Raw genomic sequence first — 21,019 nt, forward strand, 5'->3', positions numbered from 1 at the left:
ATGCCAGGGTTGCCAAAGGTCCCTGTTTTATATCAGCCCTGACGCCAGGGTTGCCAAATGTCCCTGTTTTATATCAGCCCTGACGCCAGGGTTGCCAAATGTCCCTGTTTTATATCAGCTCTGACGCCAGGGTTGCCAAATGTCCCTGTTTTATATCAGCCCTGATGCCAGGGTTGCCAAATGTCCCTGTTTTATATCAGCCCTGACGCCAGGGTTGCCAAATGTCCCTGTTTTATATCAGCCCTGACGCCAGGGTTGCCAAATGTCCCTGTTTTATATCAGCCCTGCGCTCAGGTGGGAGGGGTGGAGATATTTTAGTCCTTAAAAAACATGATCCAAAGAGATGATTTCAGGCAGAGCTGATGGGGATATTTAAAACCAAACAAAAGATGTTTATTTTATTTTTAGAGGCTGTTGGATTCTACCAGAGGAGACTCAGCCTATCCAGCCGTGATGTAGACTGTTCATATGGACGTGGAACAAGAGCAGTCTAACGGGCTTTTGGTGCCTCTATACTTCCTATTTAGAAACAGAAACTAAAGGCTTTTTCCTCCCATTTCGTGGTATTCGATTTTTTTTAAACAATAAAAAAAACAATTAAGGCTTTTTGTTGTTGCCCAATGAAGTAGTCAAGACTGTCGATAAAGCGATTGGCTCCTGAGACCGCGTGGATATAAATCTTAAAGCTTTATTAAAACACCAGGATAGAGAGGAGTGAAACAGTGACGTTCCATTTGTATCTCCACATTGCAGACACACATCATTTTATCCAATCAGGTCCCGTTTATGGGAGGAGTGTAAAACCCCCCATGATGTACGTGTCCCGTGTCTTCCCTCCCTCCCTCCCTCCCTCCCTCCCTCCCTCCCTCCCTCCCTCCCTCCCTCCCTCCCTCCCTCCCTCCCTTCATCCTCCTCCGCCTCCATCCTCCTCTGCCTGCCTCCCTCCCTCCTCCTCTCCCTCCTCCTCTCCCTCCCTCCTCCTCTCCCTCTGCCTCCATCCTCCACTCCCTCCCTCCCCCTCTGCCTCCCTCCCTCCCTCCCCTGCCTCCATCCTCCTTCCCCTCCCTCCATCCTCCTGCCTCCATCCTCCTCTCCCCTCCATCCTGCCTCCATCCTCCTCTGCCTCCCTCCCCTCCCTCCCTGCCTCCATCCTCCTCTCCCCCTCCCTCCTCCCTCTGCCTCCATCCTCCTTCTCCATCCTCCATCCTCCTCCCTCCCCTCCCTCCTGCCTCCATCCTCTCCCTCCATCCTCCTCTGCCTCCATCCTCCCTCTCCCCTGCCTCCCTCCTCTCCCTCCTCCCTCCATCCTCCTCCGCCTCCATCCTCCCTGCCTCCCTGCCTCCCTTCATCCTCCTCCGCCTCCATCCTCCCCTCTCCTCCCTCCCTCCTCCTCTCTCCCTCCTCCTCTCCTCCCCTCCTCTCCCCTCTGCCTCCATCCTCCACTCCCTCCCTCCCCTCCCCTCCTCCTCCTCCTCTCCCTCCCTCCATCCTCCTCTCCCTCCATCCCCTCCTCTCCCTCCCTCCCTCCCTCCATCCTCCCCTCCCTCCCTCCTCCCCCTCCCTCCCTCCATCCTCCTCTGCCTCCCTCCCTCCCTCCTCCCTCTGCCCCCCTCCAGCCTCCTCTGCCTCCCTCCTCCCTCTCCCTCCCTCCCTCCATCTTACCATCCATCCACCTCCTGTTTCTGGAGCTCTGAGATGCCGAATGAGAGCTCCCATGAAGTCGTTCCTGCTGGTCAGATCCCAGTCCCAGATCTCCACCGACAGACGCCGGTCCTTATCAGAGTCCTTCAGAGGACTAGAGGGAGAGAGAGAGAGCGAGGGAGAGAGAGAGAGAGACAGAGAGAGAGAGAGACAGAGAGAGGCAGAGAGAGAGAGAGGCAGAGAGAGAGAGAGAGAGACAGAGAGAGAGAGACAGAGAGAGACAGAGAGAGGCAGAGAGGGAGAGAGAGAGACAGAGAGAGAGAGACAGAGAGACAGAGAGACAGAGAGAGTGAGAGAGTGAGAGAGAGAGAGAGAGACAGAGAGACAGAGAGACAGAGAAAGGCAGAGAGAGAGAGAGAGAGACAGAGAGAGAGAGACAGAGAGACAGAGAGAGGCAGAGAGAGAGAGAGAGACAGAGAGAGAGAGACAGGCAGAGACAGAGAGAGGCAGAGAGAGAGAGAGAGAGACAGAGAGAGAGAGACAGAGAGAGGCAGAGAGAGAGAGAGAGAGACAGAGAGACAGAGAGAGAGAGAGAGAGCGTCAGAGACAGAGAGCGAGGGAGAGAATCAATCATTCCCAAGATGCAACGGTTCAAGACTTTATCTCGATGTCTTTATCTTGACAGAGTGTAAAGTATCGTTCACAGATATTGAAAATGTTTAAAAAGGTCAAAGGCTTCTGCACACCAACTATTGATGACCCACTAACTATTGATGACCAACTGAGACTACAACCCACTAACTATTGATGACCAACTGAGACTACAACCCACTAACTATTGATGACCAACTGAGACTACAACCCACTAACTATTGATGACCAACTGAGACTACAACCCACTAACTATTGATGACCAACTGAGACTAACTATTGATGACCAACTAACTATTGATGACCAACTGAGACTACAACCAACTAACTATTGATGACCAACTGAGACTACAACTCACTAACTATTGATGACCAACTGAGACTACAACCCACTAACTATTGATGACCAACTGAGACTACAACCCACTAACTATTGATGACCAACTGAGACTACAACCACCTAACTATTGATGACCAACTGAGACTACAACCCACTAACTATTGATGACCAACTGAGACTACAACCCACTAACTATTGATGACCAACTAACTATTGATGACCAACTAACTATTGATGACCAACTAACTATTGATGACCAACTGAGACTACAACCCACTAACTATTGATGACCGACTGAGACTACAACCCACTAACTATTGATGACCAACTAACTGATGACCTAACTATTGATGACCAACTGAGACTATTGATGACCAACTAACTATTGATGACCAACTGAGACTACAACCCACTAACTATTGATGACCAACTGAGACTACAACTATTGATGACCTACTAACTATTGATGACCAACTAACTATTGATGACCAACTAACTATTGATGACCAACTGAGACTACAACCACTAACTATTGAACCACTAACTATTGATGACCAACTGAGACTACAACCACTAACTATTGATGACCAACTGAGACTACAACCCACTAACTATTGATGACCAACTGAGACTACAACCCACTAACTATTGATGACCAACTAACTATTGATGACCAACTGAGACTACAACCCCTAACTATGATGATGACCCACTAACTATTGATGACCAACTGAGACTACAACCAACTAACTATTGATGACCAACTAACTATTGATGACCAACTGAGACTACAACCCACTAACTATTGATGACCAACTAACTATTGATGACCAACTAACTAAACCCACTAACTATTGATGACTACATGACCAACTGAGACTACAACCCATCAACTATTGATGACCAACTGGAGACTACAACCCACTAACTATTGATGACCAAAGACTACAACCCACTAACTATTGATGACCAACTGAACTACATGACCAACTGACCAACTAACTATTGATGACCCACTAACTATTGATGACCAACTAAACATTGACTAACTATTGATGACCAACTGAGACTACAACCACCTAACTATTGATGACCAACTGAGACTACAACCCACTAACTATTGATGACCCACTAACTATTGATGACCAACTATTGATGACCAACTGAGACTACAACCAACTAACTATTGATGACCAACTAACTATTGATGACCAACTGAGACTACAACCCACTAACTATTGATGACCAACTAACTATTGATGACCAACTGAGACTACAACCCACTAACTATTGATGACCAACTGAGACTACAACCCACTAACTATTGATGACCAACTAACTATTGATGACCAACTGAGACTACAACCCACTAACTATTGATGACCAACTGAGACTACAACCCACTAACTATTGATGACCAACTGAGACTACAACCCACTAACTATTGATGACCAACTAACTATTGATGACCAACTAACTATTGATGACCAACTGAGACTACAACCCACTAACTATTGATGACCAACTGAGACTACAACCCACTAACTATTGATGACCGACCAGACAGATTAGAGATCAGAATCCATCAGAACACCACAGAAGGGAGGAGTAGAAACAAAGCTTTCCTTCTGTATGTTTATCTCTGTGTGATTGCCTGGATCTCCCTCAAAACAAAGATAATGTAAAGTCTAGAGTTCTCTAGTAAAGTTCTCCCGACTTCTAAGGGTTCTAACAACAGAGATATTATAAACAAAGGAGATATCGCACCATTTGATATTTTTTTTTTATATAACCAAAGACATTATAAACATGAAATATATCTCTAAATGTGATGGTCTGTATAACAAAGATATTATAAAGAGTAGAGATGTCTCACAATGTGAAGCTCTCATTCCAGGTGGGGTTCAGGTTACACTTGATGGTCTTGGTCTTCTGCTTGGTGTCACTCTTGGGGTCGGGGATGAGTTTGAGCTTCACGTAGGGGTCGGACAGACCGTTAGGGTCCATGGGGACCAGGTTACAAGCCTCCTGGACTGGAGAGTGGAGGAGAGGGTGGAGAGGAGGGAGAGGAGGGAGAGGAGGAGAGGAGGGAGAGGGTGGGAGGGGGAGAGGAGGAGGGAGAGGAGGAGAGGGTGGAGATTGGATGGGGAGGGAGAGGGGAGGGAGAGGGTGGAGAGGAGGAGAGAGGAGGAGAGGGTGGATAAATAGTTAACAAATTGTCAAACTGTAATTCAAATGAAATGAACTGTCTACTGTATTGCTGCTTTGAGAGGTCTGAGAGAGGGCGGAGAGAGGATGGAGAGAGGAGGAGAGAGGAGGAGAGAGGGTGGAGAGAGGATGGAGAGAGGAGGAGAGAGGATGGAGAGAGGATGGAGAGAGGGTGGAGAGAGGATGGAGAGAGGAGGAGAGAGGATGGAGAGAGGGTGGAGAGAGGGTGTAGAGAGGATGGAGAGAGGATGGAGAGAGGATGGAGAGAGGATGGAGAGAGGGTGGAGAGGATGGAGAGAGGATGGAGAGAGGGTGGAGAGAGGATGGAGAGAGGGTGGAGAGAGGGTGGAGAGAGGGTGGAGAGAGGGTGGAGAGAGGATGGAGAGAGGGTGGAGAGAGGGTGGAGAGAGGGTGGAGAGAGGATGGAGAGAGGGTGGAGAGAGGGTGGAGAGAGGGTGGAGAGAGGGTGGAGAGAGGATGGAGAGAGGATGGAGAGAGGATGGAGAGAGGGTGGAGAGAGGGTGGAGAGAGGGTGAGAGAGGATGGAGAGAGGAGGAGGATGGAGAGAGGATGGAGAGAGGGTGGAGAGAGGGTGAGAGAGGATGGAGAGAGGGTGGAGAGAGGGTGGAGAGAGGAGGAGAGAGGATGGAGAGGATGGAGAGAGGGTGGAGAGAGGGTGGGAGAGGATGGAGAGAGGAGGAGAGAGGATGGAGGATGGAGAGGGCGGAGAGAGGGTGGAGAGGATGGAGAGAGGGCGGAGAGAGGGTGGAGAGGATGGAGAGAGGATGGAGAGAGGAGGAGAGAGGATGGAGAGAGGGTGGAGAGGATGGAGAGAGGATGGAGTGGATGGAGAGAGGAGGAGAGAGGAGAGAGGATGGAGAGGATGGAGAGAGGATGGAGAGAGGATGGAGAGGATAGAGAGAGGGTGGAGAGAGGGTGGAGAGAGGATGGAGAGAGGATAGAGAGAGGGTGGAGAGGATGGAGAGAGGGTGGAGAGAGGGTGGAGAGAGGATGGAGAGAGGATGGAGAGAGGGTGGAGAGAGGATGGAGAGAGGATGGAGAGAGGATGGAGAGAGGGTGGAGAGGGTGGAGAGGATGGAGAGAGAGGGTGGAGAGGTGAGAGAGGATGGAGAGAGGATGGAGAGAGGGTGGAGAGAGGATGGAGAGAGGATGGAGAGAGGATGGAGAGAGGGTGGAGAGGATGGAGAGAGGATAGAGAGAGGGTGGAGAGGATAGAGAGAGGGTGGAGAGAGGGTGGAGAGAGGATGGAGAGAGGATAGAGAGAGGGTGGAGAGGATGGAGAGAGGATGGAGAGAGGATGGAGAGAGGGTGGAGAGGATGGAGAGAGGATAGAGAGAGGGTGGAGAGGATAGAGAGAGGGTGGAGAGTGGATGGAGAGAGGGTGGAGAGAGGGTGGAGAGAGGGTGGAGAGAGGCTGGAGAGGATGGAGAGAGGATGGAGAGAGGATGGAGAGAGGGTGGAGAGAGGGTGGAGAGAGGGTGGAGACAGGGTGGAGAGAGGCTGGAGAGGATGGAGAGAGGATGGAGAGAGGATGGAGAGAGGGTGGAGAGAGGGTGGAGACAGGGTGGAGAGAGAGAGAGAGAGGGCTGCTCAATGAGAGTGATTGAAGAAAACATTCATCTCTGTTTGTATATCTGACAGGCTGATTAAAACCACCAACAGGGAATTTAAAATCAATGAACTATTTAGCACCAAACACAATCCAGAAACACTGTCCACTACTGATCAATAATCAGTAATCAGGCTATAGTAACACAGTGACACAGTAACACAGCAGGACAGGGTGCACCAATTTGTAAGTCGCTCTGGATAAGAGTGTCTGCTAAATGACTTAAATGTAAATGTAAATGTACAGTAACACAGCAGGACAGGCTACAGTAACACAGCAGGACAGGGTACAGTAACACAGCAGGCCAGGGTACAGTAACACAGTAGGACAGGGTATAGTAACACAGTAACACAGCAGGACAGGCTACAGTAACACAGCAGGCCAGGGTACAGTAACACAGTAACACAGCAGGACAGGGTATAGTAACACAGTAACACAGCAGGACAGGCTACAGTAACACAGCAGGCCAGGGTATAGTAACACAGCAGGCCAGAGTACAGTAACACAGCAGGCCAGGGTACAGTAACACAGCAGGCCAGGGTACAGTAACACAGTGACACAGTAACACAGCAGGCCAGGGTACAGTAACACAGCAGGCCAGGGTACAGTAACACAGTGACACAGTAACACAGCAGGCCAGGGTATAGTAACACAGTGACACAGTAACACAGCAGGACAGGGTATAGTAACACAGCAGGACAGGGTATAGTAACACAGTGACACAGTAACACAGCAGGACAGGGTACAGTAACACAGTAGGACAGGGTATAGTAACACAGTAGGACAGGGTATAGTAACACAGCAGGACAGGGTATAGTAACACAGCAGGACAGGGTATAGTAACACAGCAGGACAGGGTATAGTAACACAGCAGGACAGGGTACAGTAACACAGCAGGACAGGGTATAGTAACACAGCAGGACAGGGTATAGTAACACAGCAGGACAGGGTACAGTAACACAGTAGGACAGGGTACAGTAACACAGTAACACAGCAGGACAGGGTATAGTAACACAGCAGGACATGGTACAGTAACACAGCAGGACAGGGTATAGTAACACAGCAGGACAGGGTATAGTAACACAGCAGGACAGGGTACAGTAACACAGCAGGACAGGGTACAGTAACACAGTAACACAGCAGGACAGGGTATAGTAACACAGCAGGACAGGGTATAGTAACACAGCAGGACAGGGTACAGTAACACAGTAGGACAGGGTACAGTAACACAGTAACACAGCAGGACAGGGTATAGTAACACAGCAGGACAGGGTACAGTAACACAGTAGGACAGGGTATAGTAACACAGTAGGACAGGGTATAGTAACACAGCAGGACAGGGTATAGTAACACAGCAGGACAGGGTATAGTAACACAGCAGGACAGGGTATAGTAACACAGCAGGACAGGGTACAGTAACACAGCAGGACAGGGTATAGTAACACAGCAGGACAGGGTATAGTAACACAGCAGGACAGGGTACAGTAACACAGTAGGACAGGGTACAGTAACACAGTAACACAGCAGGACAGGGTATAGTAACACAGCAGGACAGGGTATAGTAACACAGCAGGACAGGGTACAGTAACACAGCAGGACAGGGTACAGTAACACAGTAACACAGCAGGACAGGGTATAGTAACACAGCAGGACAGGGTATAGTAACACAGCAGGACAGGGTACAGTAACACAGTAGGACAGGGTACAGTAACACAGTAACACAGCAGGACAGGGTATAGTAACACAGCAGGACAGGGTACAGTAACACAGCAGGACAGGGTATAGTAACACAGCAGGACAGGGTATAGTAACACAGTGACACAGTAACACAGCAGGACAGGGTATAGTAACACAGCAGGACAGGGTATAGTAACACAGCAGGACAGGGTACAGTAACACAGCAGGACAAGGTACAGTAACACAGTAACACAGCAGGACAGGGTATAGTAACACAGCAGGACAGGGTATAGTAACACAGCAGGACAGGGTACAGTAACACAGTAGGACAGGGTACAGTAACACAGTGACACAGTAACACAGCAGGACAGGGTATAGTAACACAGCAGGACAGGGTACAGTAACACAGTAGGACAGGGTACAGTAACACAGTAACACAGCAGGACAGGGTACAGTAACACAGCAGGACAGGGTACAGTAACACAGCAGGACAGGGTACAGTAACACAGCAGGACAGGGTACAGTAACACAGCAGGACAGGGTACAGTAACACAGTAACACAGCAGGCCAGGGTACAGTAACACAGTAACACAGCAGGACAGGGTACAGTAACACAGTAGGACAGGGTACAGTAACACAGTAACACAGCAGGCCAGGGTACAGTAACACAGCAGGCCAGGGTACAGTAACACAGCAGGACAGGGTACAGTAACACAGCAGGACAGGGTACAGTAACACAGCAGGACAGGGTACAGTAACACAGCAGGACAGGGTACAGTAACACAGCAGGACAGGGTACAGTAACACAGCAGGCCAGGGTACAGTAACACAGCAGGACAGGGTACAGTAACACAGGGTATAGTAACACAGCAGGACAGGGTATAGTAACACAGCAGGACAGGGTACAGTAACACAGCAGGACAAGGTACAGTAACACAGTAACACAGCAGGACAGGGTATAGTAACACAGCAGGACAGGGTATAGTAACACAGCAGGACAGGGTATAGTAACACAGCAGGACAGGGTACAGTAACACAGTAGGACAGGGTACAGTAACACAGTGACACAGTAACACAGCAGGCCAGGGTACAGTAACACAGCAGGACAGGGTACAGTAACACAGCAGGACAGGGTACAGTAACACAGCAGGACAGGGTACAGTAACACAGCAGGACAGGGTACAGTAACACAGCAGGCCAGGGTACAGTAACACAGCAGGACAGGGTACAGTAACACAGTAACACAGCAGGACAGGGTACAGTAACACAGTAACACAGCAGGACAGGGTACAGTAACACAGCAGGCCAGGGTACAGTAACACAGTAACACAGCAGGCCAGGGTACAGTAACACAGTAGGACAGGGTACAGTAACACAGTAACACAGCAGGACAGGGTACAGTAACACAGTAACACAGCAGGACAGGGTACAGTAACACAGCAGGCCAGGGTACAGTAACACAGCAGGCCAGGGTACAGTAACACAGCAGGACAGGGTACAGTAACACAGCAGGACAGGGTACAGTAACACAGCATGACAGGGTACAGTAACACAGCTCCCTCTCTCTACCCCCCTCTCTCTATCTCTATCCTGGACAGGTCTCTGTCTACCCCCCCCCCCTCTATCTCTATCCTGAACAGGTCTCTCTACCCCCCTCTCTCTCCATCTCTCTGTCTCTCTCTGCCCCCCCTCTCTCCCTCTCTAAACAGCTCTCTCTATACCCCCCTCTCTCCCTCTCTAAACAGGTCTCTCTCTACCCCCTCTCTCTCCCTCTCTAAACAGGTCTCTCTCTACCCCCTCTCTCTCCCTCTCTAAACAGGTCTCTCTCTACCCCCTCTCTCTCCCTCTCTAAACAGGTCTGTCTCTACCCCCTCTCTCTCTCCCTCTCTAAACAGCTCTCTCTCTACCCCCCTCTCTCTCCCTCTCTAAACAGGTCTCTCTCTACCCCTCTCTCTCTCCCTCTCTAAACAGGTCTCTCTCTACCCCCCTCTCTCTCCCTCTCTAAACAGGTCTCTCTCTACCCCCCCTCTCTCCCTCTCTAAACAGGCTCTGTCTCTCTCCTCTCTAAACAGGTCTCTCTCTACCCCCTATCTCTCCCTCTCTAAACAGCTCTGTCTCTACCCCCTCTATCTCCCTCTCTCTCTCTACCCCCTCTCTCTCCCTCTCTAAACAGGTCTCTCTCTACCCCCTATCTCTCCCTCTCTAAACAGCTCTGTCTCTACCCCCTATCTCTCCCTCTCTAAACAGGTCTCTCTCTACCCCCTATCTCTCCCTCTCTCCCTATCTCCCTCTCTAAACAGGTCTCTCTCTACCCCCCTCTCTCTCCCTCTCTAAACAGGTCTCTCTCTACCCCTATCTCTCCCTCTCTAAACAGTCTGTCTCTACCCCCCTATCTCTCCCTCTCTAAACAGGTCTCTCTCTAAACACCCCCTATCTCTCCCTCTCTAAACAGGTCTCTCTCTACCCCCTATCTCTCCCTCTCTAAACAGGTCTCTCTCTACCCCCTCTCTCTCCCTCTCTAAACAGCTCTCTCTACCCCCCCTCTCTCCCTCTCTAAACAGGTCTCTCTCTCTCCCTCTCTAAACAGCTCTCTCTACCCCCTCTCTCTCTCTCTAAACAGGTCTCTCTCTACCCCCTCTCTCTCTCTCTCTAAACAGGTCTCTCTCTACCCCCCCCCTCTCTCTAAACAGGTCTCTCTCTACCCCCTCTCTCTCCCTCTCTAAACAGGTCTCTCTCTACCCCTCTCTCTCTCCTCTCTAAACAGGTCTCTCTCTACCCCTCTCTCTCTCTCTCTAAACAGGTCTCTCTCTACCCCCTATCTCTCCCTCTCTAAACAGGTCTCTCTCTACCCCCTCTCTCTCCCTCTCTAAACAGCTCTCTCTACCCCCCTCTCTCTCTCCCTCTCTAAACAGGTCTCTCTCTCTACCCCCCCCTCTCTAAACAGCTCTCTCTACCCCCCTCTCTCTCTAAACAGGTCTCTCTCTACCCCCCTCTCTCTCTCTAAACAGGTCTCTCTCTACCCCCTCTCTCTCCCTCTCTAAACAGGTCTCTCTCTACCCCTCTCTCTCCCTCTCTAAACAGGTCTCTCTCTACCCCCTCTCTCTCCCTCTCTAAACAGGTCTCTCTCTACCCCTCTCTCTCCTCTCTAAACAGGTCTCTCTCTACCCCCCTCTCTCTCCTCTCTAAACAGGTCTCTCTCTACCCCTCTCTCTCCTCTCTCTAAACAGGTCTCTCTCTACCCCTCTCTCTCTAAACAGGTCTCTCTCTAAACAGCTCTGTCTCTACAGCTCTCTGTCTCCCCTCTCTCTCCCTCTCTAAACAGGTCTCTCTCTACCCCCTCTCTCCCCCTCTCTAAACAGGTCTCTCTCTACCCCCTCTCTCTCTCCCTCTAAACAGGTCTCTCTCTACCCCTCTCTCTCCCTCTCTAAACAGGTCTCTCTCTACCCCCTCTCTCTCTCTCTAAACAGCTCTCTCTACCCCCCTCTCTCTCTCTCTAAACAGGTCTCTCTCTCTCTCCCTCTCTAAACAGGTCTCTCTCTACCCCCCCTCTCTCTCTAAACAGGTCTCTCTCTACCCTCTCTCTCTCTCTAAACAGGTCTCTCTCTCTCTCTAAACAGCTCTCTCTCCCCCCTCTCTCTCTCTCTAAACAGGTCTCTCTCTCTCTCCCTCTCTAAACAGGTCTCTCTCTACCCCCTCTCTCCCTCTCTAAACAGGTCTCTCTCTACCCCCCTCTCTCTCCCTCTCTAAACAGGTCTCTCTCTACCCCTCCTCTCTCTACTCTCTCCCTCTCCCTCCCCCTCTCTAAACAGGTCTCTCTCTACCCCCTCTCTCTCTCTCTCTAAACAGGTCTCTCTCTACCTCTCTAAACAGGTCTCTCTCTCTCCCTCTCTCTCTCTCTCTCTCTCTCTCTCTCTCCTCTCTCTCTCTCTCTCTAAACTCTCTCTCTACCCCTCTCTCTACCCCCTCTCTCCCCCTCTCTAAACAGGTCTCTCTCTACCCCTCTCTCTCTCTCTCTAAACAGGTCTCTCTCTACCTCTCTAAACAGGTCTCTCTCCCCCCCTCTCTCTCTCTCTAAACAGGTCTCTCTCTACCTCTCTAAACAGGTCTCTCTCTCTCTACCCCTCTCCCCCTCTCTAAACAGCTCTCTCTCTACCCCTCTCCCTCTCTCTCTCTCTAAACAGCTCTCTACCTCTCTAAACAGGTCTCTCTCTACCCCTCTCTCTCTAAACAGGTCTCTCTCTACCTCTCTAAACAGGTCTCTCTCTACCCCCCTCTCTCTCTCTCTCTCTCTAAACAGGTCTCTCTCTACCCCCTCTCTCTCCCTCTCTAAACAGGTCTCTCTCTACCCCTCTCCCTCTCTCTCTCTAAACAGCTCTCTACCTCTCTAAACAGGTCTCTCTCTACTCCTCTCTCTCTCTCTCTCTAAACAGGTCTCTCTCTACCTCTCTAAACAGGTCTCTCTCTACCCCCCCTCTCTCTCTCTCTCTCTCTAAACAGGTCTCTCTCTACCCCCTCTCTCTCCCTCTCTAAACAGGTCTCTCTCTACCCCCTCTCTCTCCCTCTCTAAACAGCTCTCTCTCTACTCCCTCTCTCTAAACCCCCCTCTCTCTCTCCCTCTCTAAACAGGTCTCTCTCTACCCCCCTCTCTCTCTCTCTAAACAGGTCTCTCTCTAAACCCTCCCTCTCTCTCTCTCTCTAAACAGGTCTCTCTCTCTCCCTCTCTCTCTCCCTCTCTAAACAGGTCTCTCTCTACCCCCTCTCTCCCCTCTCTAAACAGGTCTCTCTCTACCCCTCTCTCTCCCTCTCTAAACAGTCTCTCTCTCTCTCTCTCTCTCCCTCTCTCTCTCTCTCTCTCTCTCTAAACCTCTCTCCCTCTCTCTAAACAGTCTCTCTCTACCCCCTCTCTCCCTCTCTAAACAGGTCTCTCTCCCTCTCTAAACAGGTCTCTCTCTCTCTCTCCTCCTCTCTCTCTCTCTAAACAGGTCTCTCTCTACCCTCTCTCTCTCTCTCTCTCTCTCTCTCTCTACTCCCTCTCTCTCTCTCTCTCTCTCTAAACTCTACCCCTCTCTCTCTCTCTAAACAGGTCTCTCTCTACCCCCTCTCTCTCCTCTCTAAACAGGTCTCTCTCTACCTCTCTAAACAGGTCTCTCTCTACCCCTCCTCTCTCTACTACTTGGTTCTGAATGCTCCATTTGTTAACACTTAACCACCAGTTTAGTTAGTCTACAGAACAATCAATCCTCTTCTCTGGTCTCTAAACAGGTCTCTCTCTACCCCTCTCTAAACAGGTCTCTCTCTCTCTCTCTAAACAGGTCTCTCTCTACCCCTCTCTCTCTCTCTAAACAGGTCTCTCTACCTACCCTCTCTAAACAGGTCTCTCTCTACCCCCTCTCTCTCTCTCTCTCTAAACAGGTCTCTCTCTCCCTCTCTAAACAGGTCTCTCTCTACCTCCCTCTCTAAACAGCTCTCTCTCTACTCCCTCTCTCCTCTCTAAACAGGTCTCTCTCTACCTCTCTAAACAGGTCAATCTCTACCCCCTCTCTCTCTCTCTAAACAGTCTCTCTCTACCCCCTCTCTCTCCCTCTCTAAACAGGTCTCTCTCTACCCCTCTCTCTCTCTCTAAACAGGTCTCTCTACTTGGTTCTGAATGCTCCATTTGTTAACACTTAACCACCAGTTTAGTTCTCAGTACAGAACAATCAATCCTCTTCTCTGGTCTCTAAACAGCTCTGTCTCTACCCCTCTCTCTCTCCTCTCTAAACAGGTCTCTCTCTACCCCCTCTCTCTCTCCCTCTCTAAACAGGTCTCTCTCTACCCCCTCTCTCTCTACCCCCCTCTCTCTACTTGGTTCTGAATGCTCCATTTGTTAACACGTAACCACCAGTTTAGTTAGTCAGTACAGAACAATCAATCCTCTTCTCTGGTCTCTAAACAGGTCTCTCTCTACCCCTCCTCTCTCCCTCTCTAAACAGGTCTCTCTCTCCCTCTCTAAACAGGTCTCTCTCTACCCCTCTCTCTCTCTCTCTCTAAACAGGTCTCTCTCTACCCCTCTCTCCCCCTCTCTAAACAGGTCTCTCTCTACCCCCCTCTCTCCCTCTCTAAACAGGTCTCTCTCTACCCCTCTCTCTCTCTCTCTAAACAGCTCTGTCTCTACCCCCTCTCTCTCCCTCTCTAAACAGGTCTCTCTCTACCCCTCTCTCTACCCCCTCTCTCTCCCCTCTCTAAACAGGTCTCTCTCTACCCCCCTCTCTCTCTCTCTAAACAGGTCTCTCTCTACCTCTCTAAACAGGTCTCTCTCTACCCTCTCTCTCTCCCTCTCTCTCTCTCTCCTCTCTCTCTCTCTCTCTCTCTCTCTCTAAACTCTCTCTCTACCCCCTCCCTCTCTCTCCCTCTCTAAACAGGTCTCTCTCTACCCCCCTCTCTCTCCCTCTCTAAACAGGTCTCTCTCTACCCCTCCCTCTCTCTCTCTCTCTCTAAACAGGTCTCTCTCTACCTCTCTAAACAGGTCTCTCTCTACCCCTCTCTCCCCTCTCTAAACAGCTCTCTCTCTACCCCTCCCCTCTCTCTCTCTAAACAGCTCTCTACCTCTCTAAACAGGTCTCTCTCTACCCTCTCTCTCTAAACAGGTCTCTCTCTACCTCTCTAAACAGGTCTCTCTCTACCCCCTCCTCTCTCTCTCTCTCTCTCTAAACAGGTCTCTCTCTACCCCCTCTCTCTCCCTCTCTAAACAGGTCTCTCTCTACCCTCTCTCTCCCCTCTAAACTCTCTCTAAACAGCTCTCTACCTCTCTAAACAGGTCTCTCTCTACTCCCCCTCTCTCTCTCTAAACTCTCTCTAAACAGGTCTCCTTTCTAAACAGGTCTCTCTAACCACCAGTTTAGTTCTCTCTACTAAACAATCTCTCCTCTTCTCTCTCCCTCTCTAAACAGGTCTCTCTCTACCCCCCCTCTCTCCCTCTCTAAACAGCTCTCTAAACAGGTCTCTCTCTACTCCCTCTCTAAACAGGTCTCTCTCTACCCCCTCTCTCTCTCTCTCTAAACAGGTCTCTGAATCTCCATTTCTCTCCCTCTCTAAACAGGTCTCAATCCTCTCTCTCTCTAAACAGGTCTCTCTCTACCCCCTCTCTCTCTCTCTAAACAGGTCTCTCTCTCCCTCTCCCCTCTCTAAACAGGTCTCTCTCCCTCTCTAAACTCTCCTCTCTAAACAGGTCTCTCTCTACCCCTCTCTCCCCCTCTCTAAACAGGTCTCTCTCTACCCCCCCTCTCTCCCTCTCTAAACAGGTCTCTCTCTCTCTCTCTCTCTCTCTCTCTCTCTAAACAGGTCTCTCTCTCCTCTCTAAACAGCTCTCTCTACCCCCTCTCTAAACTCTCCCTCTCTAAACCTCTCTCTCTCCCTCTCTAAACAGGTCTCTCTCTCTCTCTCTCTAAACAGGTCTCTCTCTACCCCTCTCTCTCTCCCTCTCTAAACAGCTCTCTACCCCCTCTCTCTCCCTCTCTAAACAGGTCTCTCTACTTGGTTCTGAATGCTCCATTTGTTAACACTTAACCACCAGTTTAGTTAGTCAGTACAGAACAATCAATCCTCTTCTCTGGTCTCTAAACAGGTCTCTCTCTACCCCCTCTCTCTCTCAAACAGGTCTCTCTCTACCCCTCTCTCTCCCTCTCTAAACAGGTCTGTCTCTACCCCCTCTCTCTCCCTCTCTAAACAGGTCTCTCTCTACCCCCTCTCTCTCCCTCTCTAAACAGGTCTCTCTCTCTACCCCTCTCTAAACAGGTCTCTCTCTACCCCCCCTCTCTCTCTCTCTCTAAACAGGTCTCTCTCTCTCTCTCTCTCTCCCTCTCTAAACAGGTCTCTCTCTAAACAGGTCCCCTCCCCTCTCTCTCTCCCCCTCTCTAAACAGGTCTCTCTCTATTTCTCTCTCTAAACAGGTCTCTTTACCCCTCTCTCTCTCTCTCTAAACAGGTCTCTCTCTACCCCTCTCTTCTCTGGTCTCTAAACAGGTCTCTCTCTACCCCTCTCTCTCCCTCTCTAAACAGGTCTCTCTCTCTCCCTCTCTAAACAGGTCTCTCTCTACCCCTCTCTCTCTCTCTCTCTCTAAACAGGTCTCTCTCTACCCCTCTCTCCCCCTCTCTAAACAGGTCTCTCTACTTGGTTCTGAATGCTCCATTTGTTAACACGTAACCACCAGTTTAGTTAGTCAGTACAGAACAATCAATCCTCTTCTCTGGGTGAGCCGAGTGTTCCGGTGATGTGGGTCAATCGTTGGGTCATTGATCAAATAATGGACTTTCCAGTTCCGCCCCATCACACACACACACGCACGCACGCACACACACACACACACACACACACACACACACACACACACACACACACACACACACACACACACACACACACACGCACGCACGCACACACACACACACACACACACACGCACGCACGCACACGCACACACACACACACACACACACCTCTTTCCAGCACACACACACACACACACACACACACACACACACACACACACACACCTCTTTCCAGCACACACACACACACACACACACACGCACACACACACACCTCTTTCCAGCACACACACACACACACGCACGCACACACACACACCTCTTTCCAGCACACGCACACACACACACGCACACACACACACGCACACACACACACACACACACACACACACACGCACACACACACACACACACCTCTTTCCAGCACACAGTGCTTCGACCAAGACTCAGGTTTCTCAGGTCTCCAGTTTAAAGCAACAACCTGCTTGGTAATTCATGAGGGTCCAAGATGTTTGGGGGGAGGGAGAGGTGCTGAGATGACATGTAGAATTGTTTCAGATGGTCATACCATGGGATCATTTAGCTGAATTGTAGGGCCCCTTTAGGTACCCGCCCCCGTACTACTACAGCCCATAGAAACACAGACATGGCAAAGGTACCCCCCCCCCCGTACTGCTACAGCCCATATAAACACAGACATGGCAAAGGTACCCCCCCGTACTACTACAGCCCATAGAAACACAGACATAGCAAAGGTACCTCTCCCCCCCCCATACTGCTACAGCCCATAGAAACACAGACATAGCAAAGGTACCCCTCCCCCCGTACTACTACAGCCCATATAAACACAGACATGGCAAAGGTATCCTCCCCCCGTCAACTACTACAGCCCATAGAAACACAGACATGGCAAAGGTACCCCCCCGATCACTACTACAGCCCTAGAAACACAGACATAGCAAAGGTACCCCCCCGTACTGCTACAGCCCATAGAAACACAGACATAGCAAAGGTACCCCCCCCCCGTACTACTACAGCCCATATAAACACAGACATGGCAAAGGTACCCCCCGTACTACTACAGCCCATATAAACACAGACATAGCAAAGGACCCCCCATACTGCTACAGCCCATAGAAACACAGACATAGCAAAGGTACCCCCGTACTACTACAGCCCATATAAACACAGACATAGCAAAGGTACCCCCCGTACTACTACAGCCCATATAAACACAGACATGGCAAAGGTACCCCCCCGTACTACTACACCCCATAGAAACACAGACATGGCAAAGGTACCCCCCGTACTACTACAGCCCATAGAAACACAGACATAGCAAAGGTACCCCCCGTACTGCTACAGCCCATAGAAACACAGACATAGCAAAGGTACCCCCACCCCCCGTACTACTACAGCCCATATAAACACAGACATGGCAAAGGTACCCCCGTACTACTACAGCCCATATAAACACAGACATGGCAAAGGTACCCCCGTACTACTACAGCCCATAGAAACACAGACATGGCAAAGGTGCCCCCCCGTACTACTACAGCCCATAGAAACACAGACATGGCAAAGGCACCCCCGTACTACTACAGCCCATAGAAACACAGACATGGCAAAGGTGCCCCCCCGTACTACTACAGCCCATAGAAACACAGACATGGCAAAGGTACCCCCCGTACTACTACAGCCCATAGAAACACAGACATGGCAAAGGTACCCCCCGTACTACTACAGCCCATATAAACACAGACATGGCAAAGGTACCCCCCCCCGTACTACTACAGCCCATAGAAACACAGACATGGCAAAAAGGTCTGTTAAAGAATAGTATCAAGAGAAACAAGGTGTTTAAGTGTCCTAAATCTAGGAGACATATTTAACCCCTTTTAAAGAATAGTATCAAGAGAAACAAGGTGTTTAAGTGTCCTAAATCTAGGAGACATATTTAACCCTTTTAAAGAGAAACAAGGTGTTTAAGTGTCCTAAATCTAGGAGACATAATTAACCCCTTTCAAAGAGAAACAAGGTGTTTAAGTGTCCTAAATCTAGGAGACATATTTAACCCCTTTTAAAGAATAGTATCAAGAGAAACAAGGTGTTTAAGTGTCCTAAATCTAGGAGACATATTTAACCCCTTTTAAAGAGAAACAAGGTGGTTAAGTGTCCTAAATCTAGGAGACATATTTAACCCCTTTCAAAGAGAAACAAGGTGTTTAAGTGTCCTAAATCTAGGAGACATATTTAACCCCTTTCAAAGAGAAACAAGGTGTTTAAGTGTCCTAAATCTAGGAGACATATTTAACCCCTTTCAAAGAGAAACAAGGTGTTTAAGTGTCCTAAATCTAGGAGACATATTTAACCCCTTTCAAAGAGAAACAAGGTGTTTAAGTGTCCTAAATCTAGGAGACATATTTAACCCCTTTTAAAGAATAGTATCAAGAGAAACAAGGTGTTTCAGTGTCCTAAATCTAGGAGACATATTTAACCCCTTTCAAAGAGAAACAAGGTGTTTAAGTGTCCTAAATCTAGGAGACATATTTAACCCCTTTCAAAGAGAAACAAGGTGTTTAAGTGTCCTAAATCTAGGAGACATATTTAACCCTTTCAAAGAGAAACAAGGTGTTTAAGTGTCCTAAATCTAGGAGACATATTTAACCCCTTTTAAAGAATAGTATCAAGAGAAACAAGGTGGTTAAGTGTCCTAAATCTAGGAGACATATTTAACCCTTTTAAAGAGAAAAAGGTGTTTAAGTGTCCTACATCTAGGAGACATATTTAACCCTTTTAAAGAGAAACAAGGTGTTTAAGTGTCCTAAATCTAGGAGACATATTTAACCCTTTTAAAGAGAAACAAGGTGTTTAAGTGTCCTAAATCTAGGAGACATATTTAACCCTTTTAAAGAGAAACAAGGTGGTTAAGTGTCCTAAATCTAGGAGACATATTTAACCCTTTTAAAGAGAAACAATGTGTTTAAGTGTCCTAAATCTAGGAGACATATTTAACCCTTTTAAAGAGAAACAAGGTGTTTAAGTGTCCTAAATCTAGGAGACATATTTAACCCCTTTTAAAGAATAGTATCAAGAGAAACAAGGTGTTTAAGTGTCCTAAATCTAGGAGACATATTTAACCCCTTTCAAAGAGAAACAAGGTGTTTAAGTGTCCTAAATCTAGGAGACATGTTTAACCCCTTTCAAAGAGAAACAAGGTGTTTAAGTGTCCTAAATCTAGGAGACATATTTAACCCCTTTCAAAGAGAAACAAGGTGTTTAAGTGTCCTAAATCTAGGAGACATATTTAACCCCTTTTAAAGAATAGTATCAAGAGAAACAAGGTGGTTAAGTGTCCTAAATCTAGGAGACATATTTAACCCTTTTAAAGAGAAACAAGGTGGTTAAGTGTCCTAAATCTAGGAGACATATTTAACCCTTTTAAAGAGAAACAAGGTGTTTAAGTGTCCTAAATCTAGGAGACATATTTAACCCTTTTAAAGAGAAACAAGGTGTTTAAGTGTCCTAAATCTAGGAGACATATTTAACCCCTTTTAAAGAGAAACAAGGTGGTTAAGTGTCCTAAATCTAGGAGACATATTTAACCCCTTTTAAAGAATAGTATCATGAGAAACAAGGTGGTTAAGTGTCCTAAATCTAATACACATATTTAACCCCTTTTAAAGAATAGTATCATGAGAAACAAGGTGGTTAAGTGTCCTAAATCTAGGAGACATATTTAACCCCTTTTAAAGAATAGTATCATGAGAAACAAGGTGGTTAAGTGTCCTAAATCTAGGAGACATATTTAACCCTTTTAAAGAGAAACAAGGTGTTTAAGTGTCCTAAATCTAGGAGACATATTTAACCCTTTTAAAGAGAAACAAGGTGGTTAAGTGTCCTAAATCTAGGAGACATATTTAACCCCTTTTAAAGAGAAACAAGGTGGTTAAGTGTCCTAAATCTAGGAGACATATTTAACCCCTTTTAAAGAATAGTATCACGAGAAACAAGGTGGTTAAGTGTCCTAAATCTAGGAGACATATTTAACCCCTTTAAAGAGAAACAAGGTGGTTAAGTGTCCTAAATCTAGGAGACATATTTAACCCCTTTTAAAGAGAAACAAGGTGTTTAAGTGTCCTAAATCTAGGAGACATATTTAACCCCTTTTAAAGAGAAACAAGGTGGTTAAGTGTCCTAAATCTAGGAGACATTTAACCCCTTTTAAAGAATAGTATCATGAGAAACAAGGTGTTTAAGTGTCCTAAATCTAGGAGACATATTTAACCCCTTTTTCTGGGTCAGCACAAAACTACCTCCATACTTCCATTTGTTTAAAATATAAAACCCGGTACTGTTACCTTCAAATCAAATGTATTTATAAAGCCCTTCGTACATCAGCTGATATCTCAAAGTGCTGTACAGAAACCCAGCCTAAAACCCCAAACAGCAAGCAATGCAGGTGTAGAAGCAGGTTGGCTAGGAAAAACTCCCTAGAAAGGCCAAAATCTAGGAAGAAACCTAGAGAGGAACCAGGCTATGTGGGGTGGCCAGTCCTCATCTGGC

At 48.3% G+C, this 21,019-nt stretch overlaps 1 pseudogene; it reads right to left on the bottom strand.

Moving 5' to 3' along the window:
* Positions 1-1,662: 1,662 nt before the first annotated feature.
* LOC124027332 overlaps positions 1,663-21,019 on the bottom strand; it is a 31,508-nt pseudogene continuing 12,151 nt past the window's right edge.

This window comes from Oncorhynchus gorbuscha, unplaced genomic scaffold (assembly GCF_021184085.1).
Source record: "Oncorhynchus gorbuscha isolate QuinsamMale2020 ecotype Even-year unplaced genomic scaffold, OgorEven_v1.0 Un_scaffold_3106, whole genome shotgun sequence".
Classification (NCBI taxonomy): Eukaryota; Metazoa; Chordata; class Actinopteri; order Salmoniformes; family Salmonidae; genus Oncorhynchus; species Oncorhynchus gorbuscha.